This window comes from Choloepus didactylus, chromosome 2, assembly GCF_015220235.1.
Source record: "Choloepus didactylus isolate mChoDid1 chromosome 2, mChoDid1.pri, whole genome shotgun sequence".
NCBI lineage: Eukaryota > Metazoa > Chordata > Mammalia > Pilosa > Megalonychidae > Choloepus > Choloepus didactylus.
Genome location: NC_051308.1, coordinates 43,549,109 through 43,575,054, shown reverse-complemented (window position 1 = coordinate 43,575,054; position 25,946 = coordinate 43,549,109). Strand labels below are relative to the sequence as shown.

The 25,946-nt window shown below is 36.7% G+C and overlaps 1 protein-coding gene across 8 annotated transcripts in view; it reads right to left on the bottom strand.

The window, feature by feature from the left end:
* Positions 1 to 25,946, bottom strand: part of ESRRG (estrogen related receptor gamma) — a 654,513-nt gene that overhangs the window by 253,011 nt on the left and 375,556 nt on the right. The window contains exon 3 of one of the 8 annotated variants that reach the window (XM_037823739.1): positions 22,164 to 22,301. The exons of 6 other annotated variants lie outside the window; for them this stretch is intronic. The gene's annotated coding sequence lies outside the window, so the exon portion shown is untranslated. Of the gene's footprint in view, positions 1 to 17,444; positions 17,579 to 22,163; positions 22,302 to 25,946 lie in introns of all 8 variants that reach the window. One more of the 8 variants, XM_037823738.1, reaches the window with a different exon arrangement.

Genomic DNA, 25,946 nt, shown 5'->3' with positions numbered 1-25,946 from the left:
CCTCTCATAATAGTGTATAAAGTGTTTTATATTTCCCTAAAACAAAGATTTTGCTTAGGTCCTACTATAAACTACAAGATTTTTTATACTGGCATATATGTACATTGTAAAATCTACCAGCTATTTATGGCAAAGATACAACTGCTACCTATGGAGAGTGGAAGACCCACAATTTTGATATAATTCAGCTCTGCTGCTCAGTAACCTTTTGCATTTGAAGTCTTACATGATATAAATGGCATAATCTTTGAGATCAAAATTAATTAGTTCAGATATTCAGCATGTATTAGATTCACTAAATCAGCATTCAACTCAACATACCCTCTGAAATTTTCTACATCTTTTGAAAAAAATACTAAAATAAATACCACATTTTATATTCTGATTAAATTATTATATTCAGAATATAAAAAATGACAGACATGATTTTGTCCCCCCACAGTAGAAAGCAATTACCCCACCACGTATTTAACCATAGCTAAGATATGGGCCCGATTCTCTCCATTTGTGGTCTAAATGCATACAAGTTTCTAGATCACAACTCACATAGAAAAAACTGTGCCTGAGAATACTGTATAAAAGCAGGTAGTAAAAGCTTAATTACCAGTAGCATTATGCTGTCTATATTGTTAAATGTGAACTCTGCAATTAAGATGTAAATTTGGTTGTGAGGAGTGAATTAAAAGAGCTTTGAGATGTAGAAGAAAATCCAAGCATTCTGCAGACACCCGGAAAAGAAAAAAGATTTGTCTATTCAATCTAAAATGAGACATGTAATCATTTTACAATTAAAAAAATAAATTTAAAAAGGCATTTTGGAAAAGAAACATGATTTTTCTAAAATATAATAAAAGAATTATGGCAGCTAATATAGCATTACGAAGACAGAAAAACATCTTTGATTATATGATTACTATCTTGATTTCTGAATAAACTAAAATCCTCAAAGTTATTAATAGATTAAATTATGCACGTTTTAAAAAATATACCAATAAAAAACAGTTTCTTTCTTGTTTTGTCCAGGGGCATTTCTTAAAAAAATAAAAAATTATCTTAGTGTACTCAATACATCTTAATATAATCAACACATTCAGATTTTGCACCTGTGCAGAATCCTCTACTGTATCCATTTCCTTGCATTATCATGCTGTGACAGATCTTGTTTATTACTCCTTTGAAATGGCTTTTTAAAGACAAGATTTGTAGTCAATTATTTACCGATGGAACTTAAAATCACCATGTTTCATTGGAGTTATCTTCCATTTCCCAGAATTTTCTTATTTCCCTTTGGGTTTTTATTTGCCCTCATAATGAACCACTTGTCTTCTTTGATGTATATTTTAAAACACATTTTGATTCATATTCATGTATAAGTCTTTATTCTGTTCTCACTGAGATATACATACAAACATACATATTGTAGTCCCCACTGATTTTTCACTAACCGTATTTCATCAACGCAAGGTACAGTGTTCACTTAGCTAGCTGCTTTCTGAATGACCAGAAGTGTACTACGTTTGTAAAGCTGTGTGTGCTTTCCCCTTGGGATCAAAGTGTCACCTCCACAAGTCACCTACGATTACACGTACTGTCTTGAATCCAGTTTAACCAATTTAAAATTTAAAATAATATCTATTGCACTGAACTTCTGGGACAGCTTCCAGAATATTTTATAAACACACAGCTCAGTCATCTCAAGAACATTTCCTAGTCACAGAGTTTTTCCCACCTTGAAGGAGAAAGGAGTGGATAATCACAGGAAATAAACATACCACAAGTAATACTGAACTTAAACCTGTTAGAATCTCAACTACAAAGGATTTGGGGAGAAAACAAAACAAAACAAAACAAAACTAGATAAACCACCTGAAATAAACACGTTTCTAATCAGTGTATACACTTCACAATCTTACCACAAGGAGTCTACCCAAAGCAAGAAAATTGGAACCAGACAAAAGGACCTCTTATGATGGTTTCACAAGGAATATTAATAAATAGTTAATATCAGTCTATGCATTAGGACCTGAGTCTATGCATAGTTTCAATCTTTTCTTCCTTAAACAATGCAGTCACAAATATTCAAAGAACTTCATTCTCAGGCTCCAAGTAACCCACAGACAACCAAGCTGAGAGCAAACTTCATTTCATTTTGAAACAATCAGAATGGCAATAATCAAAACTCAAGTGGAAACAAAAGGTAAATTCCTATAGGTTGCATATACCAGAGATGTTATTGTTTTAGTCAGAATCATTTGTTACAACACTGTAACACTGAATTCTTATGTTGCAAAAAGGTGTTGAGAAATACTTAGTCTTGCTAATACTGCATATTAATAGCTCTTTTTAGCTCCCACCTTCCTTTCTGAAAAGTAACAGTACTTATCCTAATCTGTTCAAAAATTTTTATTGTTGCACTACTTTTGAAGCAGCTTTTGATTTTATATTTTGCATTTTCACATATTTAAACTAAAGAAGGGACAACAAAGAAATATTTTCAAATTGCCTTGTAAGCTACCCTTACATATCTTTCGTCAAGATCATAAAACCTTTGAAAGGCTGTTTAACTTTTTGAACCATCTTCCCTGCTGTTTTTTATGTATTACATAAAATACGATACTAAAGAAAGAAAATCAAGATTATTACAATATATATTTAACTCCAAATGAAAAGCCATTGTGAATATCCCTGAAAGAGAACCTAGACGGGACAAACGAGGAGGCCCAGATGGAAGGCTCCCTTCTGCCAGCTCCTGGGATACACAGCCTGGAGCAGGACGCCTCGACTGTCTGCTCTTGCTTCCTCAACTGTACACTGGGATTCCTATTGTGCCATAAACCTGCAGAAGAACACACCTTTTCCCACTGTGAATGTGTAAACTTCTTTCAAAGTTCAGTCTATGACTACTTTGCTCTTTATTACCTCCAAGCCTCTATCAATTCATCATACTCCATTTTCTGTTGCCTTTCATTTCTAGGGCACAGGCTTTGATATTTAAATTATTGTCTCGATTGGCAAGAAGTAATCATTTCTACTGAAAGTCATCACTTTCACAGAAACACTAATAAAAATCTTTCCCTGCAACAAACCTCTTTCCTATAAACCTATTCCATTCCCCAATTACGGAGTCCCTATAAAAAAGCCCATTCTCTGGGGAGCAATTGTCACATCTCCATAGCACACCAAAATCTTTTCCCAGTGGGTAAAAGTGAAAAAATAAAATAAAATAAAATAAAATCAGACAAAGACAGAGAAACTAATAGAGGCAAGTCGGTTTCTATTAATTAATTCAGGATTATTTCACTTTCATTTTGTCAAGCTAATAATACACATGGTGAAATGTCAGTAAAAATTAAATTATAAACTACAGTAGCTCCAGTGGGAAAACTGACTTTAGTTATGTTGTATTTCTAACATACTTACCCTATTAAAATATCAAATGCATTTTACGTTACCTTACAAGCTTTCTATACTCTGCATGGCATATATTTACAAAGCAATAGTTAACATTTTGAAATTATACACTAATAAATGAGTTGAAGTAATATTCTTTCCTGAATGTTAAGCACCAGAAGCTAAATGCAAAAAAACACTCAAGGTCAATGTCCCATTTTAGACCTTTTCAGGCAGCTATAATATTATGATAATCAAGCTTAAAATATTCCTATAGAAAGAGTAAATTAGCCTTTTCACTTGAAAGATGATTATGATAAACAATAAACCTAAGAGAGGACAAAATTCCTATTTTTAAAAGCCATAAATTGTTGACTCAATCATGTGTGTGATAGTGTTGTCCAACATAAAAGGTATTTTAACCCTGAGAGGAAGAGGGGAGGCAGTAGTAGAGACAGAGAAGGAGTGGGAAGTGAAACAAATATTATAGAAGAAGCAAGACATGCTATGATACCAGTAAAATCATCAAATTACCCATCTTAACCACCCCATTCAACTATCCCATGTCAAAAGTATGTATATCCATGAGACACCAAAAATATACATACATATATTTTTTTTTCCTGTTGTATATGAATACTCAATGCTATTGGAAAGTTCTCTTTTCCTATTGCTTTCATTAGCCTCTTCGTCTAAATTTTCAAAGAACTAGTAGGAAAAAAAAACTGTGAGAGATTTAGTATCTGGTGTCCACATAAACAGGCTTATGGTGTTATTACTACTCGGTTTTTGATGTTGGAGCTCTCTGACACCCTTCTGTGGTTCCTTTTCAATAAATGAGCATGTTTGATAAAAGTCTGCTTCCTCAAACCAGACAAATTAATTAGGGGTGTGTGTGTGTGTGTGTGTGTGTGTGTGTGTGTGTGTGTGTGTGTGTGTGTAATGACCAAAAGAAGTCAGGAGACTGGAGAGGGCCCAAAGCCTCTTCTGGAGTCATGCCTTGGGCTCAGATTCCAAACACGAGGGGAGAGGCCCTGCTCTAGCATCACTTAACCCATCTAAGCCGTTTCCTCAGCTGTTAAATGGGAATAACAATAATATCTACCTTATAGAATTGTTATGGAGATTAAAGGAGTCAAACCAATTTAGCACAGTGACTGACTCTAGTTGGGAAAACCTGACTCAGTGGGTCAAGGTCATTTTGGTTTGTGCCAGTTGTCCTAGCCTAATAATTAATAGCCCCCTCTCCATTCACTTTCCAAGTGCCCCAGTTTAGGTAATAAATTATATTTTCATAAAACTGTCATTTAATTCACAACCTAATATGATATCATAAAATTAATAAAACAATATAACATATTATTTTATTGTCACGTAGTGAGCCTTCTTTACATTTAAACCGTATTTTTCAATCATATTATTTTTAAGCCCCTCTGACTGAAAGAAGAGATAAAAGACAACGGCGTTGTCAATTCATTTGGCCTTTGTTTTTGATTAGAGGTTCAAGTTACTGGATACATAAAAGAAAATGAAGTACAAGTATTGCCCCAGTGAAAATACCAATAACTTTACTATAAGATGATATGAAGTGTTTACTATACTGCCACATGTACCTTGGCTCATTATAACGAGAGGGAATGTAAAAGAGGTCCTCTTTAAGGCCATTGTCATGTTTTGTGCATGAATATGAGGAAGACAGACTGGAGAAAGTTAACTGACATTGCTGACTCCCCAAAGCATTCATCATACATTCTTTACTACAAAGAAGAGTGAGAAATTGCTCATACTCCTTTATACTCCTTTTCTATGCCTTTCAGACACTTCGTCCACATCCCTCTACCCTTGCTGTTCAGTCAATAATGCTGCTGATTTTATTACTAAACCAAGCATGGGCTCATTCACCCAAGAGTTCCTTTGATCACATACCCAAAGAACTCAATTTCTTCACAGGCTTTGCTCTTTTTACATTGCATGGCCCGTAATCTATGGCAGAACAAAAAGTCTGGGCAACAAGGGAACTACGGGAAGGGAAAAACCATCAGGATTGTAAATCCAACTTGGCTACTTATGGGTGAGGAAAAGAGGCCCAGAGTGGTTAAGAGTCTTAACCAGGGTGACATACCTTGGTAGTGGGAAGTCTCATATTAGAAAAGCATATGTTTTTCCCCTTTTTAGTGCTTAGTCAGTAACAAGCTATTAGTAGTGTTTGCCTCACAATTGTTGACAACCTACATGGAAATTCCAACAGAGATATGATGAGAGCCAGTGGACATCTGATCCTAAAAGGTAAGTACCCAAGTGAATGCCAAATTGTCCTTTACTTTTCCCACTTAGAAAAGATAAAAGAAAATAAAGGTATATTTCAAAAAAGAAGTGGGGTTGAATTGGTAGCAATCAATTCTCTCTCTTCTCCCCAACTAATTAGTTGTCCTTGTATATGCACATTTTGACTATTATTTCTTTTAGGGATTCAGTTTTTATTCAACAACTACTCGTTTCCTCACCTCACCCCCTACCCAATCTGTGGAGCTGGGCCAGGTCTGACTCTCCCTACGGCCAGTAATGGAACTTGATAAATATTCCAATAAATGTTACGGGAACACAAAGAAATGTCTTGAAGGAGTGAATGAATGAAAGAAATAATGACCAATGTTATTAGTTTATTATTATTGAGTTTAAGGGAGGCTGGCAAATTTAACAAGACAATACAGTCAGATTATTAGAGTGATATACAGAAATTTTTAAAGAAAAGGTGATTAAAAAAACAGCTAATGGAGAGGAAAGAGATTGGCGAAAAAAAAGAAAAGACAAAGGAGATGAAAGTATGAGAAGACAGGGTCTACAATACTAAGGTAAACAATAGCAGTTCCTTACCACTTGTGTTTATTCTTCTGATAGTTAAGGAGGAGCAACATGGAATCATTGCTCTCTTTCTCCCATCTCTATTTTTTTTATATATTTGTTAGTTAAATAATCAATAATAACTATTACATAATGAAAAAAATTTATTAAAAGCAAACAAAGATGTCATATCAGTACCTAAAACTATGACCCTTACCAGGATAACATAGAAACATTTCATTTCACCTGACAATTGCTTAAAAAAGATCGATACCAGCTATGTCCTAAAAACAAATGGTTTTTAATAAAAGCACTCTCATAAATGGCTCTTGTATGCAACCCAAATTTTTCCATATTAAGGATTACAGGTACTTTTCATTGCATTAAAAGTTTCCTTAGTTAAATGCTGACAAGGTTCCCATGAAGAACAGAATAGCCATCTAGCACCTCTTTCTAGTTGGCCTGGTGCTGGAGCAGCCCTGAAAACTTTCAGGAAGGAGGTGGGTTTCTTCCCTTGCTGGGACCGGGAGAAGGGGAAAGTTAAACAGCAGAACAAGACAAAAGCCTTGCCTTTAGATCACTCTCTACCCCTCTACCCTGCAATGCATTAACCAAGTCCTGATTGTTTGTTTGGTGGTTTCTTTCCAAAACCAAAAACATATCACATTAGAGAGAACCAAATGTTATTTCTAGAAAGCCACCCTTTAGATGCAAAGGAGAGTAAGATGAAGCCCTTTCTCATTTCTCTGGTAGGAATGGTGGTGTGGGGAGGAGTGGCACAAGGACAATACTTAAGACACTGAAACCTGGGGGCTCTTATCTCATCTGCAGTTTGTCACAAAGTACACAGCTATTTGTATCAAGAAGTTTTATCCAATCAGACTCTGTTACAGAGAAGCAAATAACATAACTAAAGACCCCATTCACTTACCACTTGAATTAGAAAACTAAATACAGACAATTTTCATTAGTGAGAAAAGAAACAGATTAATTCACATTTTGATAAACAAAGAAGTGGAATTTAACAAAGGAAGAGTTTTACAACTTTATATTTTTAAAATATGACCAAATAAAAAATGTTTAGCTATTCAGAAAAAAATTCAAATTATAATACATATACTAATATTTTTGCTATAATTTAAAATTAATAACAGTTTTACACTTTTTTTTGTTGCTCACAACAATTATACATCCTATTCTTTCTTTTATACTCAGGAAACGCTCACTTTTGGGTGCCTGCTCTGTACCAGGCTTGTATAAGTTTCCTAGGATAAACACATACAATACTAGTGAGGATTTAAAACACAATAAGAGAACCTGAGGTCTCAATTTCCCTTCTCTATCATTGATTTCACTCAGAAAGTTTTGGTACAGCTCGCCATTGATTACTTTCTCTTCCCCAAGTTTCACAGTAATGCAACAAAAGTATATAAGCCAAGGGACAAAGAGACCTAAGGAGGAACAAAATCATACTTTGTTAAAACAAAATCAACAATTAAAAATAATTAAACATCCCTCCTATGTGGGATATGACTCCTAGGGCGTAAATCTCCTTGGCAACGTGAGACATGACTCGCAGGGATGAGCTTGGCCCTGCCATCATGGGATTGAGAAAGCCTTCTTGGACCAAAAAGGGGAAGAGAAAGGAAACAAAATAAAATTTCAGTGGCTGAGAGATTTCAAATGGAGTTGAGTAGTCATTCTGGAGGTTATTCTTATGCATTATATAGACATCCTTTTGTAGTTTTTAGTGGAATAGCTAGAAGGAAATACCTGAAACTGTTGAACCGCAACCAAGTAGCCTTGATTCTTGAAGATGATTACATAACTATATAGCTTACAGTGTGTGACCATGTGATTGTGAAAATTTTGTGGCTCCCACTCCTTTTACAGTGTATGGATAGATGAATAAAAAAATGAGGACAAAAAGTAAATGACTAATAGGGAGGGATGGCGGGTATGGGTTGTTGTGGGTGTTCTTTTTTATGTTAACTTTCATTCTTATTCTTTTCTGTGTGTGGTAATGAAAATGTTCAAAAATTGATTGTGGTGATGAATGCACAACTATATTATGGTACTGTGAACAAGTCATTGTATACCATGGTTGACTGCATGATATGTGAATACATCTCAATAAAATTGAATTAAAAATAATAAACAAAGAAATGAGAAAAGCCTACCATATTTGCCTGGAATTTTCCCAAGATTTCCTCCTTAATTAAGAAAAAAACAAAAAACAAAAAACCTTTATCAATCCTTATAATGTGACAGTTTTGGAAACATCAGTGTCCTCCTTCAGAACTATGCCATTTCATCTCTCGAAATTACCCAGAATGTAGTGTAAGGGGATTGAGGTGCTTAGTGTTGGGTGCTCTTGGGCCTGGGTATGTTATTGCTAAGAAGATCTCAGAAGGGAACCTGGCCACAGTTTATTATTTATTTATTTTTAATCTATTAGCAAAGATGATTAAATGAGACAATATTAGCTTTAATGGGCTCTTTCTGTGGTTAGAGCGTCCCCATACAGCTCAAGTTCTGCTCCCCCATTTCCATTGAGCAGTAAGTCGTACCCAATTATTCAATCCCAATCAATATTTTGTGATGCACAGAATATAGATTTCGCTTATTCTTACCAGACTTAATTCATGTGTTCTTACTGGGGAAGAAAGTTACATATTTATAAATAAACTGTGTACTATTGCAAAGAAAGCGTTCCTTTACTTGTAATTTTGGCTGTCATTTAATCAGCTGCAATGTTTAGCAACATAATCCACAGGCCCAGGAGAGCAGCCACTTCAAACCTGGATGGGGAGACAGACCACCTTTACAGTCCTTCAAGTCCAGCTCAAATGTCTCCTCTTCTGTGAAGCCTCCCCAAGAGCCCCCAAATCAATGGCTCTGTCTTCTGTGTCCTATAATGCTATGTACTAACGGGTTTGTATCAGGGTAGGTTTTGCTTGTGTGCCTCTGACCTCCATTTAGTAATCTCCATGGCTTTTAATCATCTGTGGCTCATCATACATTCTTTACTACAAAGAAGAGTGAAAAATTGCTTATACCCCTTCTCTATGCCTAATTCAAATGTTTTAGACTCATGATAAATATTCGTCAAATAAATTGCTGATTTTGGCAAAAAAAAATGTTACACTCATATTGTTTGCTATTTCTGTGAGTTTTGAAGTTTATCTGAAGAAATCTCAGTATTTTAATGGGGCTAATATGTTTACTCTGTCTTAATAAGCTACTAAGTGAAACTGTATTTTGACCTATGAGGAAAGGAGTGCTGTTAATTGTTGAATTTGGGGTAAGAAGAAAATGTTCACTACATTTTTTCTGTTTTCAGTTTTTTGTTTTTTGTTTTTTTTCTTTTGTTAAAATAGAATTGCACAGTGATGGCTGAAATCCTATCTTATTGCTTGCCCCACCCCCCACCCCCCAATCCATGAGCAGACCTCCAGAACCACTGTTTGCTAGTTTTCAAGCCTTAAAATCATACTAATAAATAAATCTATATCCTTAGATGGCCCTGACTGGTCTCAGTTAATGGAACGATTTACTTAAGACCTTGATTTTCTGGATCACTATACTTACCTCCACTTGAGAAAAAGGAGAACAGGAAGGAAAATTCCCCAAATTCTCAAAAGGCATTTGCAAGCACAGTAATGAGTAACCTCTCTAGACTATATAATCAAACCACAAATCCAGTGCCTCTAAGGAGTTAAAGAGTATTTTAACTCTGATATTCATCCCCTTAAGTTCAGGTAAAGCTGATTTTAGGGTCAGGGTAAAGGTTGATCTGATTGGGCTTTGGTAAAGAATGGAATGGACTAGAGCAGTAATTCTCAAAGGGCAGATCTCAGACCTGGTAGAAGCTGTATCAGCTGGAAGCTGGTTAGAAACACAAAAAAATGTCAAGCTCCACCTCAAACTTACAGTCAGAAAGTGGGGGGTGGCAACCTAGCAATGTTTTTTAACAAGCCCTCCAGTTGTTTCTGATGCAGACCAAAGTGTGGGAACCTCTAGACTAAAGGATCTCTAAATTTCTTTTTTGCTCTAAAATTCTACTGTTTCATTATCAGAAACAGAGCTTGTTTTAGAAACAAATGGCTAGGGATTTATTGGGTCATTCGTTTACTTATTGTCCCCATGTTTTTTAAACTTCACGTTTCAGTGCATTGAGTCTTATGAATAAAGCCTTTAACAACAAAACACAAACAAATAAACTGCTACTGCTCACCATGGCTAATTCCCAGACAGTAATCTGGTTCTTGAACTTTTAGTTTGGTTCTTTCTTTAGTTATTTCATGCCCACTTGGCTTGGCTGTTCCTGCTTCAAAATTTGAAGTAAAAACCTTAAAATTGTGAGAGCCAGATGTGATCAGAAGAGCTGCAGAGTGTTTCACACTTTGTTTTGAATTTGGCTCTACCTTTCTTGAGGCAGCAGACTGGTGGGCTGGTAGATTAAACTCTCTAGATTCCAGTTTCCTCATTTTTAAAATGGGTATGATACCAACCTCACATTGTCTTTGATTAAGTGAAATGGTCTACACATCAGTGGTCTCTAACCTCTGAAAAAAACCCAATCCCCAGGTTAAACCTCAGCCAATTAATTTCTAATCTCTGGCACTAGGAGTTTTTAAAGCACCCCAGGTGAATTCACTTTGCCACCAAAGTCGAGAATGAGAACCGCTGGTATAACACTTAGCACAGGATTTTACCATTATTGAGCCATATAAAGGAAGAGTAGGTAAAAACATAAACTTAAATATAAAACGAACTGGTTTCAATCTTGGCTGAGTGATCTTGGGCAAGTACTTTAATTCATTTGCCTCAATTTAATCATCTGTAACAATAACAATAAACAAGAGGAAAGAGGAGGTAAAAAAATGCCTGTCTCACATATTTCATGAGGTTGTGAAAACAAAAATGATATTGTCTGTCCAAGCCCATTGTGAGCTATGCGAATATAAGGAAAAATTATTTCTTACACATAGCCCATAAAACTATTTCTAACCTGCAGAAATGTCAATGGTCCATGTTAGATGCCAAATCACTATACACAAGTGACTTCTAAACCCTCACTAGTCCTGCAGATAGGCATTATCTGCTCTTATGTTGAGGCCATGAAAATGTCCAAAAGCCCAACAGTTTAGAATGAGATAGCCTGGCTCCATAGTACAACCACCTGGTGGCCTCCTAAAAATACAGATGCCTGGGCCTCACACCAGATCCACAGAGTCAGAGTCCCTGAGGGTGCGCTCCACACATTGGTATTTTGGGGGAAAGGTCCACTGGTGATTCCAAACTGCAGCCAAATATGAGAAAGCAAGAAAACAAAATTGTTAACTGTTGGGTAAGTGGTTCAAGGTAAACTGAAAAGCGTCTGAGGGTCACAGCTTTTGTAGTGATGTAATGCCGAGGACCAAATTTTTATGGATCCATCAGTTTGTGAAATTTAAATATAAGTGTAATACTGCCAAGCAACTAGAAGGAAAAAAAAAGTGAACCATAAAATGCTCATCCAGGAGGTGCTGAGAATAATTTAAAAGTACAGCCAAGATACAGCACTTCAGAGTAAAAACATACGTGAAATGGTTAAATTATTAATGTGGTATCATAAGCCAATAAAGTTTAGTTGTTTTAATTTTCTTCTTTAATTTTTATGCGTTGTTTAAATGATTTTACAATAAGTATAGATTATTTATACAGCAAAAATAGTAGAATGGAATTTACTGGGGGGTGGGGTAGATTGTGTGTGTGTGTATGGGGGGGGGGGAGCACCAAGCAGAGACAACAGTGAAATAAATGCCAGACCTTAGCAGTAATAAAAATCGGCTCACTTATGTACAAAAAGACTCTAGACTCTCAAACTTCTTGCAGATTCCTGAACATGCCCTGATATCTCATTTTGCTCTGCCTTTCCCTGCTCCTTCTGCTTGGCAAAATCTGACTTATCCCTAATACTTAGTTCACCCTGTAGGGTCAGGGGAGGCTTTCTGTAGGACAGAGACCACAGCATACCTTTATCATCTCTATTAACCAAATGTTATTGGTGTTTTCCTGGAATTTGTCAACTATCCCTTGACTGTAAGCTTCTTGAGAGAAACTGTGTTCTGTTCATCTTTATAAATAACCCCTGCACTTGGCAAAAGTGCATGAATGTGACTTCTAAAGATTCATTAAATCAAGCTGAAAAGATGCATGGCAGTAGGAAATGGGTAGGAATTCCCAAAAAGGCAGGAATAATGTCATACAATTACAGCCTTATTATTATTTTTAAAATAACGCACAGCAAAGAAGGTAACCGTGCATCAACTGCCTTCAGCTATCTTTCAGACTTTCTATTTGAAGTTAAAGTGACAGACCTGCCAACAGCCCTTACCCGGTGGGGCAACTGGTAGGGACCCTGCAAATGCTAATAGTTCGATTCTGTAGTGACTGGCATATAGAGTTTATACCAGTGGCTCATAAAGTGCAGCATCACTACCACCTGGGAATTGTTATTAATATAAATCCTCAGACCCCACCTGGGGAAGTGCTGGGGACAGGGCCCAGCAATCTGCCTTTTATCCAGTCCTCCGGTGATTCTGATGCAAGTTCACTTATCTAAACTGAAAGATTGCTAAGTAAACTACAAAGCAGACTCACTGTTCAACCTCTTTTCAAAGTCAATTCCCCTAATCTGGTTTTTTACATGTGTCCTGAAACCTGGAACCATGATGAGCAAGTATTTCAAGAACAGACTAAGACACATGTAAACCATTAAAATCCTCCCTCTGGCCCACCAGAGAATGAGATTTAAGATGAAAAGGACAAACCTCTCTGTCTCATAGTTCTACCTGTCAGACTCCTTCATTCTTCACCAGTTTTCTTGCCAACTGTCTTGTAAATGTGGTCGCAGCCCCGTCTCAAGTCTTGGGGTCTGACTCCCAACCTTGGCCGTGTTAGCCCCTCTCCACTGAAAAATAGCCCCTCGGCTCCCTGACTTGCTATTATTCTATGCTTAATAGGCCTGACCTGTGCAATGTTTTTTATCTGGCTACAGTCCTATCTCTAAATTCTCTATTTTGAATGAATACTGATTTTGTGACACAAAGTCTGCTATATAATGAAATGCAAACAATGAAAAGGCTAAATCAGTTTACAAAAAATCTATTTGTCAAACAGTGTGATGTTCCCAATTTAGTCCAGCAGTTCATGCAGCTCTTGATAAGAGAGTTAAAAACCTAGCTGTTCGCTGAATGAAAATAAAGGCATCTGCAACACATATATATTTTCCTTTCAAAAGTCTTTGTTGTAACTTGTAGCTAATTAATTGCCTTTACACAAGAGATGCACACACACACACAGCCAAAATAAGAGAATTGTCTTACAAGTGAGAGCCGGATAAGAGAAGAGAGCAACACAAGCATCCTACGGACCATCCCTTATGTTTCATTTACATTTCTATACAGCTTCATCGGTCAGACCAAAAAAAAAAAAAAAAAATGTGGGGGGCAGGGCAGGACTTTTTTGTTGTTCAGCTTTGGACTATAGAGATTTCTAAGTCCTGCAAAAGAATGTGTTTAACATTAAAACGAAGAAATGGCAACCCTGCCTTAGATGCTTGTGGAGAAATAATGCTTTCTATATATTTTTCTGTGTTACTGACAGAGTAACTAAAAAATTACCATGTAGTTAAAAGATTCAAATGTGTATTTGTACTATTTTCCTCACTACTATTAAGCTTGACGTTTACTGGAGTAGCATTGAACTTACTATGTCATGTTTATCAATATGGGATCTTATATATATTGACATTCTTTAGTTTTTCCACCCTCTGAATATAAGTATTTCAATGGGCAGAATTTAAAGTGTTTACTTTTGAATTTGTGTTTTATTTTTTAATGACTTATGATTAACCACATGGATTTACCACACTCCATAACCTGAGTCTTCTCTTTTCTTTCACAGCCCCGTTCCCACATGGGAAGACTGGCCAATAATGGAAAAGCATTAGATATAAAAAGAGAATACTGTCTAAACAGAGGAGCCACTATTGGAGAATTGTAAGCTTTTTTGGGTCAGTGTAATTTATGTTATAATTATTTCTTTTTTTTAAAATTCAGCTTTATTGAGATATATTCACATACCATACAGTCATCCATGGTATACAATCAAACTGTTCACAGTACCATCATATAGCTGTGCATTCATCACCCCAATCTATTTTTGAACATTTTCCTTACCCAGAAAGAATCAGAATAAGAATAAAAAATAAAAATAAAAAAGAATACTCAAATCACCCCCCCCATCCCACCCTATTTTTCATCTAGGTTTTGTCCCCATTTTTCTACTCATCCATCCATATACTGGATAAAGGGAGTGTGATCCACAAGGTTTTCCCAATCTTACTGTCACCCCTTGTAAGCTACATTGTTTTACAATCGTCTTCAAGACTCAAGGTCACTGGGTTGGAGCTTGGTAGTTTCAGGTATCTACTTCTAGCTATTCCAATACATTAAAACCTAAAAAGTGTTATCTATATAGTACATAAGAATGTCCACCAGAGTGACCTCTCGACTTCATTTGAAATCTCTCAGCCACTAAAGATTTATTTTGTTTCATTTCACATTCCCCTTTAGGTCAAGAAGATGTTCTCAATCTATAATTATTTCTTTATACCTGTTAACAATCCTCTGCCACTATACATGTGGATCCTTCTGACTAAAACACCATTTCCACAATTCCATCCCATCACACAGACATCTCTCTTTTTCACCTGGAAACTCAAAAAGATCACCTCCTTTCTGGAGGCTTCCCTTATCCTCCCCATCTTTTTGTGTTTTCATATTTCTTTGTACATCATTTCATTTCTCCCATAAAACTGTGAGCTCCTTGAAGGCAGGAACTCCATCCTACTCATCTCTGACGGCTTAGTACACAGCTTAGACCCTTTCTGAGAGTAGACGTTTAATAGTTGTTTATTGAATGAATGAATGAATGAATGAGTGAATGAATGCTTACAGGCATAGCAGGCTACAGTACTTGCCTTTGAGCTTTGAGTTGCATTCTTAAGATAAATATTTATGCATCCCTTTTGGGTAAGAGTCATCAAAAATACCACACTTCTGCATATAGGTATTTGGAATAAATCTGTAAGTTTCTGAGGTATTGGTGCTGAATCTAAATCGTCTCTATATTTCCAAAGGTTAATTCCAACTGCCTGAAACCTCCTAACCCATGGTTTCACCCGTCTCCCTCCTTCCATTTTTCTGTCTCTAATCTATCCCATATGCTCTTCTCAAGCACTTCACTCCATATTTCCCACTACTACAGACCAACATCAAAATTTCATAGTCTGAAATTCAAAGCTATTTGGTCAGACCCAAATCCACTTTCTTAGCATATTTCTCATACTTTTTCAAACAACCTATGTAGAATCATCTTCACTCAACCTGAACATATTGAATACATTCCTGTTCCTAAGATTTTGCTCCAGCTATTCCCATCACATATTACACATCTACCCATTTGCAATGTTTTTCATAAATGTAATTATATGTCTTTACAAAGTAGATTAGAGGCTTTAAAAAGAACATGGCCAATTCTACATGGTAAAGGAGAGAAAGGAGGCAGGTTTTCTGAGCTAAGAAGGGAGGATTTGTGGCAAGTGGGACTGCCTTAACACTGACTCATATTTCTCTAAGGGACTGTAAGTGCCTTGAGGACAGGAGGTTCCTAGATCATCTTAAGAGTCCTAACAGTACCTATAAGAGTGCCTTGTATACAACAGTTGATCAATAAATATGTCTTTAATGTGTCTTTATTCATTCCTGTACTAACTCGCTCCAAACCTTTAATATTTACCTTGCATATAGTAGGTGCTCAATAAATGCCAGTTAAATGAATGAACGACTTCTTAACCTTTCAGTTCTTTGCCAAAATGCAAAAGTGGGGAGAGGAACAGAATGAATAGAATTTCATGGTTTCTAGAAAAAATTTTTCTTGAGAAAATGGATAGTTACACACAAAATATGCTTATTTTGTTTACACACCAAAAATAAACTGAATGTAAAAACTACTTGAAATGTTGTATTCACATCGCCCTCTGGTGTTGGACTCTCCTAGAAAAACCTCAGTTACAGTTTAGGAAGATTTTACCTCAAAAAATAGAAGGGTCTACCTTCCCTGATAAATGCAAAGTAAATGTAGCATTCATAAAATGAGAAGTGCAGCATCTTTCAAATTTGTTTCAGTTGTTAAAGATTGAATCCTTAACTCCAACAAGGTATGGAGCCTCCAGTATATTTGCTTAATGGAGTGAATTCCTCCTTCTGTCAGTCATTGCTTCACCATGATAGTCATTAGAGACCAATGGAATGGGGCTGCTAGCTGTACTACAGGTTCTTTGTATAAAAAAGTGTGTTTTAAAACCCAAGAAGATATGCCTTTGGAACAGTAGCAACAAAGACAATTTGCCCCTTTGCAAAATTTGCTAAATATAAGAAAAGCAGTTGAGTAGAGAACAAAAGTAACAACATTAGGCATAATCTATTCATTTGCCGTCAGTGGTAGGACAGTGTGCCAAGGTGGCTGCAATAAAGTAATACACCATCCTCAAAGTGACTCTTAGCATCACAGAGAGAATCTAGAAACAAAAATCTCACTATTAAAACCATTTTTCTGGCTGCCGTACAGAATTCAGAAAGTTCCTTATATTAAAATTATCAAGTTGTTTGTCTTCAGTGTAATTTAATCTCAAGAGCTGGTTTTAAGTCTTCCAAAAACTAAGAGTATATTTGGAGGAAAACTTAGACCCAGAAACATAAACTAGAAAACAGATGTAGGCATGATTCCTCTTTTAAGAGTTTGCCTAGCAAGCAACTAGCCACTAAGTTAAGTGCTCTCACTATCATCAGCATCATTGCCATCATCACCACCATTGTTATTGTCATAGTCATTAATATCATCATGATCGTTATTTCATCACCATGGTCAATGTTGCTAAGTATTTAGAGTTTACAATGTGCTAGCACTGTGCTAAACATTTTACAGAACTTCAGTTTATGTGAACCTTATAACCTTAATATTCCAATTTTACTGATTAGGAAACTGAGGCTTGATATCTTACTCCAAGTCACATAATGGGTAGCTCATAGAAAGAATTCTAACCTTTCTCACGGGACACTTAACCATTGCTCCTAACCAGTATATTTACTGCCCTTAGGTACCTGATCTTCCTTCATTTGCAATTCCTCTGAACATCCAGCCACATGGAATATGGTTCTATTCATTTATCTGCTGCATCCCTCTTTTTGACTAAGTGTTGAGTAGAGAGGTGCTGATTGGAAGGTTTGCAAAAGTGCTGTTAGGAAACAAAGGTAAAGAGGTCAATCTCAGGTGGATAAGGAACCCTGAAGCAGGAAGAAATACACTGAAGTCTCCTCTACTTTATGTCTGGACAAATGGAAATAAATGGAATCAAATCAATTTATTTATTTAGACTATATTTGGCAAGCATTTATCACATTGTTTTAACACTGCACTAAGTGCTAAATACAATATTTACAAACAAGGGAAGATGCAAGCCCACATCCTTTGCCCAGAAAGTAAATTAAGCATCAACTTTATAACCGTCAACAGTCACAGCATAACTCATTTGCTGTTTTAATCAAATCTATCTCATCTGAGTCTAGTACTGTGCATTTTGGGTGTGCATGCATATATGCACGCAAGCACACACAGACACACAGATACACACCTTTCCAACACATCCTGAAAGCAGAGGTTCAACAGTAGCAAGAGTCCTCAGATTTCAGTCAAAGACTTTCAAAATACATACAACAATTAAAAAACAGAGTTTAAGAAATGAACACACATAGGACTTATAAAGGTTATTTCCACATCTCACCATCTTTATTTCTGGCAATGCATGCTGTGTTACCTATGAGCAGTCTCTTTTTGGCTACAAATGTGTCCCATCTTCCATCTGTTCTAGCAATATTGCTGGCCCATTGCCACTGTAGCTACATCAGCCTATCTGATGTCATTTGACTAGGTTTTCTCTAGTACCCATTTGTTTTGCTCCCCTGGTGAGATCAGGCAAATATATTTTTCTGTAGTTCTCTGAGCAGGTTTTAATATAAGTTTCATATTAGCAAATATCTCTGTTTCTGCTCTATTTATCAGAGCTTGCAACCTACTTTGCTAGGGTCAAAAAGGGAATCTAAAAGTTCCTCAAGAAATTGCTGACTGAGTTGCCAGAAGACTCAGCACAGGGCCTCAATTTTCCTTGAATAACCAGGTGTCATTTAGAGACATATCTACTAAAGATAATACTCCCTGAATTTTCCCATCTTCATTTGAATTTTTCTTCTCTTTCTTTCATTTACTAAAGAAGTATTTTACCCAGGGCTAGGCACAGGAATCTCTACCCTCTTGAGTTGAATGCTGAGGTTTTCCCTCAATTATTCCTTTTTCAGGTATCTCCCTCCATATTCCCAACACTTAGTTACCACAGACTAGATAGCAGACTGCTCAGGAGTTGGCCCAAGTGTCCATGTCGGGTCTACCCCTTACTAGGTGTTTGTCCTTGGGAAAGTTTCTTAACCTCTCTATACTAAATTTACTCATCTCTAAAAGACATACTTAAGAAAGGGTGGTTATTATTTTTAAATTGTATTAAGGTGATTTATATTTATAATTCCATCTTCCTGTATAGAGAAATTACGTATGGGTTAAACTCGTTCTGTAAACTATAAAGAAATATACAAATATAAGGTGGCTTTAGTAGGATTATTTTATACAGGCTGTAGGGTTTATGTCAAAGAGAAATGGAAAATGGTTGCTGAGCACCCACTTTGTCTCAGGCAACGTGCTGTATGCTTTATATGTACGGTTATCCCTTCCACTTCATGGGGGTGAGGGGCACTGCACCCCACAATCTGGAAAATCCATGTAAGATTTTTTTTTTCAGAGTTTCAGAAGACTCCCCCGCTGCCTCTGGATTGATCAGCAGATGTTGCCTCTCTCATTACTTTTACATTGCATCAGCTAAACTTTTTTTTACCGAACTTCTCAAGATCGCTCTACATTTGTAGCCTTTGTGTGTTGTTGTTGGCTGGCCTTCGTGTGTTTGCAGCTTCTGCAAAACTCCCCCCAAATTCCCATTTAATGTCTTATGCTGACCTGTGGTACAGCAAAACCGCAATGGGGCAAGTCACGATGTGGAAGGGATAACTGTACATTTATCTTGTTTAACCTGAAAAAAAGCTCAACGAGGTAAAAATAATTGCCGTTTTTATTGTGCAATTATCTAATTTAAGCTTAATAATATATAAAGGGGATACCATAATGATGACAATTCCCATTTTATGAAGACCTGAGAAGATGGAAATGAAGCTCTGGTTTAACTTATGTAAGAAAGTGAGAGAACCAGGCTAGGACACCAAGACTGTCGACTGCCAGAGGCTGTGCTCTTTCTGTTCCAACACTTTCTTTTCCAGGATGGGAGAAAGGAAAGGTAGGTCAAGGCTAGAGTGAGCAAAAGAAAAATAATACTAAACTGATCAAACATTTATACTTACAGGCAACATACTCTAATAGACAAAATATTAATTTCATGTGTACAGTGTTTTATGTCCCAAATAGTATGCTTTTCATGTAACTGCAAATTGCAGAAGTATTAAAGCCAACTTTTAAAAGAGTTCTTAGAGTTCCTAATCTTTATAGCATTTTTTCTTGCTTGATAATAGAACAAAATTTGTATCAAATTTGAAAAGGCTGACAGGTTTATTCATTTGTAAAGGTATCACTTGGAATATTACACCATTTTTTTAAATATTCCATAGATGATACTGGACCTGTGTAAAATATATAACAGGCAAACTTCTGATGAAAGACTGAAAATATCCACTGATTCTTCCTCCCCTAACTTGGTGATCTTAGAGGGTCATGAAATGCTAAGTAAACAAAGATTGGTTCCTAATTCCAAAAACTGCTTAATCACCAAATAAATGAAGCCCATGTGCACGACGGACACACATGCACACATGTATATGCACGCACACAGTTCTGCCTTGTTTCGTGTCATACTTGTTTGCATGAAGTTCTGAACATTTTCCTTGGAACAGCCTAATTTAATTTTTTTGTCTTTGACATATTCAAAAGTCCTTGGATTACTATCAGTGATTATCATATGACTTAGCAAAGGAAACCTCATCTAAGGACCATAAAAGGGGCTTAATAGAATTGATGCATTTTTATAAGCCCACTTGTTTCATTTTATTAATTTTTAGCACAAACATATCATTTTAAAGCTTCCCAAGTGCTTTGTACACATGTAATCTCATTTAGTCCTTTTACCTACTTGTGAAATAAATATTGTTAGTTTTTAGTTTTATAGATTCTGAAACAAAAACTCAGAGGTTATTTAAATTGCCTTGGAACATATCAACCGATAAGTGGCAGAGACAAACTCCGAAGTAATTACACCTTTCCTAGCTGGCTTCCTTTCTCTGTTTTAGCACCCCTTCACTCTTCCTCCTAACCCTGTGGCCATCTATGCGATAAAAATAATGGCAGTGTTAATGTACCTTTTTCTCCCAGGTGCTGGTCCCTCACGAGATCATTCATACAGCTCTGTTCCTCTGCACAGCTCTTTTAGATCATCACAACAATATCATGAAATACTGAATCCCTTTCCCTCACCCCACCCCACTTCCACCAGTAGAGTTTCTCTCTGATTTCTCCAGATATCCCTGATCCAGGAATGCAGAAGAACTGGATGTATGGGGCACGATCATTGTTTTTCCTTCTAAAACACACTAAAGTAGATATTATGATTTTGTCAAACTTAACACTTAATACCAAAATATCTATGGGTAGCCTCTATACAATCCTGGTCCTCCTATTATCAATTTGTGTGGCCTTGGGCAAATTACTTTAATCTCTTTAAGCATCAATTTATTGACCTTATCATGAGAAAAATAGACTAATTTATACTGAGATCTTATTCAAACCCCAAACTATTATTAATCTATGAAAATGATATTTGATACAAGTCAGGGAACACCAATGCTGAGGAGGTCATAAAAGTGTATTCTTAATGAGTAGATGCCAATAAACTTTGACCCTTATTTTGTATGTAATACTGCTATTACTTCAACTCTGTTTTGCCCAGGTTTCCTGCAACTGAACTAGCAAAGGGATTGTATAATGATTAATTCTATGGTGTTAGTAAAGTGCACTCATAATAAGAAATTACTGAAATAGGGTCATTATTCTTAAAAAAATTCTTAAATGAGAGTGTTCAGATAAGACTATATTGGGATATGATTACTGGTCTACAAATATAGTTTAGATAACAAGAGCCTTTTTGAAGCAGAAGATAAAGCTGAAATCCGTCATAAGGAACAGACTCTCAACCTGTAAATGTACATCTTTGATCACGCCCTGCTCAGAATGGGTTACGTGTATCACGTGTTTTAATCCATATTCCCAGGACAGCAAAAGAATGGACAAGACCTTGCATATGGCATGCTGAACTACTGTATTCTGATGGCAATCCCACTTTTTATCCAGTTTTAGCAGAATAAGGAACACACACACGAGTCAAATGTTTTCCCAATTGCAGAAGCAAACAATTTGATGGTAATTTTCAAAGAACTTAAAATGTGGCCTTACTTCACTCTCTTTTTATTCATTCATTCATTCATTCATTTTACTATCAGTTCCCAACCATGAACCTGAAGATTAATAGAACTATTTATAAACTGTTTTCCACCTTAATGCAGACTTTTCGCACTTCTTCTGTAATGTGCTCTATCTGAACACACAGGATCCTTCCAGTTTTTCTCTAGTGCTTGCTCCAAGTAAACAAAGTTCATGAACTTTTTGCTAATTTAAAATTTCTATGCCTTATGGGGAATATAAGTAGTTCCTGTACTTACAAGTGGTTGGATTTGAAAGGATTTTGTAGGGTCAGCCGACTTTTCAAACTCCCTTGAATCAAGTGTTATTACGAGGCAGGTGGTCCAGAGAGTGCCAAGGAGAGTAAATCCACGACTGAATGAAGTGGATCTTGCAAACTAGAAATGATGACGAGACATGGTATATGAATGTGATCTGCTGGGGTGCATCATATATCCTTGCAGACAAGGACAGAACAAGATAGTGCCCCGTCCAATTGGTTCAATGCTTATACTGTGGCATTCTTCAGTTGCCTATTCTTGAAATAGGTAGGCACCTGTTATGCCATTGCTTAAGGATCGATTACTCAGCCTCTGTGGCTGGGTTCAGTGACTGGTGTCATCCTGTGCACTGGGGCAAACATGCTGCTGCCCAGTGTTCCCACTGTTTGTCTTGTCTCTCAGGTTCCCTAAGACCTTACCAACGGCACCTGTTAAAGCTGCTTCTGCTAAGCTGTTCTGCATTTGTCTGGCTGGATTTGGACTTCCTGGATCTCTGACTGAATACAAAGTGATTAGGAAGCCAGTGTTTGGCAACAAGCACGATGGGGAGTACACTGTGTGTTGGTCTATGGGAGCACAATGTGTTCTTCATAACATCATGCTGGGAGCGCCCTGCTAGATTCCCCATGCTGCAGAGACCAAAATGGTCTCCTTTGTTGTCAGCTGTTTAACAGCAGCTGTTTAATGTAATTCCCAATGATCCACTTAAATGAAGTTGTCATTCTTGCAGTAATCTTTAATTTAGTAAAAATGTTATTTAATTTAGAAAAAAGTTTCCAATGCCTACATTTTCCATACCAATAATGGATAAAAATCACTACTGAAAAATATATATTATGCAAGGAAACAAACTGGATATTGACATCAGCATTTTCCTGCCAAAGTTAATTAAATGCTGATGTGTACATACAGGTTTACCAAACAAAAAGGAAATATAAAGAAGCCAATCAGAGAACTTGTTTTTCCATCATTAACCTTGCCTTCATCATTATTAAATTGAAGCATCACCTTTCTTCTGGGCAGTACTACATATATTAATAAACTCAAACAGCTAGACAAGAACAAGCATATTTAATACATTTCATGTTTTAAACACTTGGACAATGTTAGTGCTCAGATAAGGCAATGATCACAAATCAATCTCTTCCCCTGTCTCTTTCTCCCTTCCTTCTTCTTAACTTTTCTGATTATCCTCAATCATACTTTGCAGAGAGGTCTGTTTACAAAGTAAAAAAAAAAATGCCTGGCCTGTTCTCAGGCAGTTTTGTGGTTCTCATTTTGCAGTTCTCCTGTGAACAACAGAGGGCACTGATGCTTCTAATCTGGCAGACACATCACCTCAGAGAGAACAAAATTGTTCTTTACTTGTGGCTTGCCTTCCAGCTCGTCTACCTATCGGTACCACAATCCATTTGCTGAAGACATTCTTTCTCTCCTTCTAAGAAAGGTGCTTTTATTCTTTTTCTATTAGTCTCTATTCTACTTCCAGTTTTCAAGGCATTGCTTCAAAAAGCTGTTATTTGGAAATAGCTTGTGATCTCTGTTTAATATCTCCTGGCTTTTCTGATTATGAATAGCTGTCCTCAAAGCATTTCTTCTTACCTTAATGCTCTTCTTCTTAACCCCGTTGAAATGCAGTTAACTCAGAGATCATGCTAATGATAGCATCTTGGCTTAAAAAATGAAAGTCCATGTGCCATTCCTCTTTAATATATGTCCCAACAGTCTACTGTCCAGTGACATAGTGGCTATCAAGTATCAAAAACTGATGGGTACCAGGCCACTATCTGCAGAAGAACATACTATAGATATAGCTCTTCACCAAAGAGAGCTATTTTTTTTAAACTCAAAGCCATAACAATTTAAACTGTTCCACTTGAATCAAATGAGATGCATCATCCATTTCCCTGATGTGCTTTCAGTAAAGAAGAAAAGCATTCATATAAAATAACTTAGAAGAGTGCTCTGTGTTTAACCATTTTCTTACCATAAAAGTTAAAATCACTTAATCAGAAAACACTTTATCATTTTACACTGAATGGTTCATAAGAATATAAAATCCCATTTAGCACTGCTACCTGCTCTCATCATCTACCCTTTTAAAATGCTTACCCATCTTTCTCATTGCTATTCAAAGAAACAGATTTATTTCTCACCCTGGAGTTGGGAATTTTGGCATGCCAGATTGAAATGTACCCAACACCAAGTAGTGGATGGGTTATTCTTAGTCTCCTTGCACGCTTAAGAGAAAATGGGGCAGTGCATGTCTCTAAATGAAGCAAAGTTCTTTGGAAATTATGACTGCAGCTATAGCTACATTAGCAAGGCTGCTGTCATATTAGAAAAAGAACTGAAATCTCAAATAATAGGAGTTTTTGCTCCAGGAAAAGAGAAGAAAGGGCAAAATCTTAGGGCATGTGAGAAGAGGTGGCAGAATTATCACTATATTCATTATACTTCTAATATTTTAAAGTTTATTCTATGGAAATTAGAGAAATTCCTCCAATGCCGTTTTTTCCCCAATGCCTCTTTGATGTCTATGATTTGGAGTGGAAAGGGCAACTGCTGACATTTGGTGGGGGGATTTTGCCTTGGCCCAGCTGTGCAAACCCCTTCATTGTTTCTCTCCTGTTCCTTTCATCCACCCCTTCTCTGCCTGCCCCTGCACTCTCTATTCTTTGGACTTTTTTCCCTGCAATGACTAGGAATCGGGGTCTGGGAGCCACCAATGGATCCCAAAGACCCACATGATGAGTGCGGTTAAGTGCTTGTTGTCTTTCCCTTTAGAAAGTCAAGGAAAAAGTTCTCCCTAGATAAACCTATCCAATATATACTTTTCTCAACATTTCTGAAATAAAAGCCAGAACTTTCTTTGTTCATCTTTCTTGTATTTTGAACACTTCTGATCTTACAGAAGGAAATTAAGTTGCTATTTTTGTTATAAGCTGTTTCCATGCTGGGGCAGAGCTCTCCAGCAGCCAACAGTGCCTTCCATTAGAAGGCTACTTCATAAATTACAAACCACCAGAGTGAGAGTCATTATGTAGAAGGGGGCTCTGCCATCTGGCCGTCCACTCCCTACAAGATAAAGGCCATCATCTTTGCTCTGTGGCTTGGTTCCTTAAAGGAGCTCTCAGCCGCAATGCTCAAAGAAAACTGATAATGTATTTTCATTGCAAGCTCACCTGGCCTTTTAACCCTAGAATATCCAGGCACTTAGAAAGGCTATATTCCCATTTAACAGATGGGGAAACTGAGGAATAAAAGCTGTGTTTTATTTTTAAGTGGTTTTTAAGAATCAAGAAAGGGAAAGAAAGCAGGATTTGTTCTTTGTTTCAATAGCAAGAGAGCAAACAGCCTCTCTCTCTCTCTCTTCCCACCCTCCCCCCCATTTTCTCTCAGAGTAAGAAAATTCACATACATTCCATTTCCATTTTCTGAAAGGTTCTATCAGTGGAAGTTACAGGTGCATGTGGCAGGAGAGAATGGATTTTCTTATTGAACAGGTAGGTGTTTTGCAACAATTCATCCCAGCTGCCTTTAGGGGGAAAAATAAAACTTTCTGGTGAAGTTGATAAAATGCCAGACAGGAACAAATTCTTCACCTTTATGTTTTTGTTTTTGTTTTTGTTTTGAAGCAAACAGGAGAAACACACCCCTCTTTACCTCTGGCAAGCAGTTCAGAATATGCCGCCAGAGAACCTATTCTCTTAAGAAAGAACTGCTGTTCCTAAAAACTAAAAATGGCCAAATCAAAGTGCT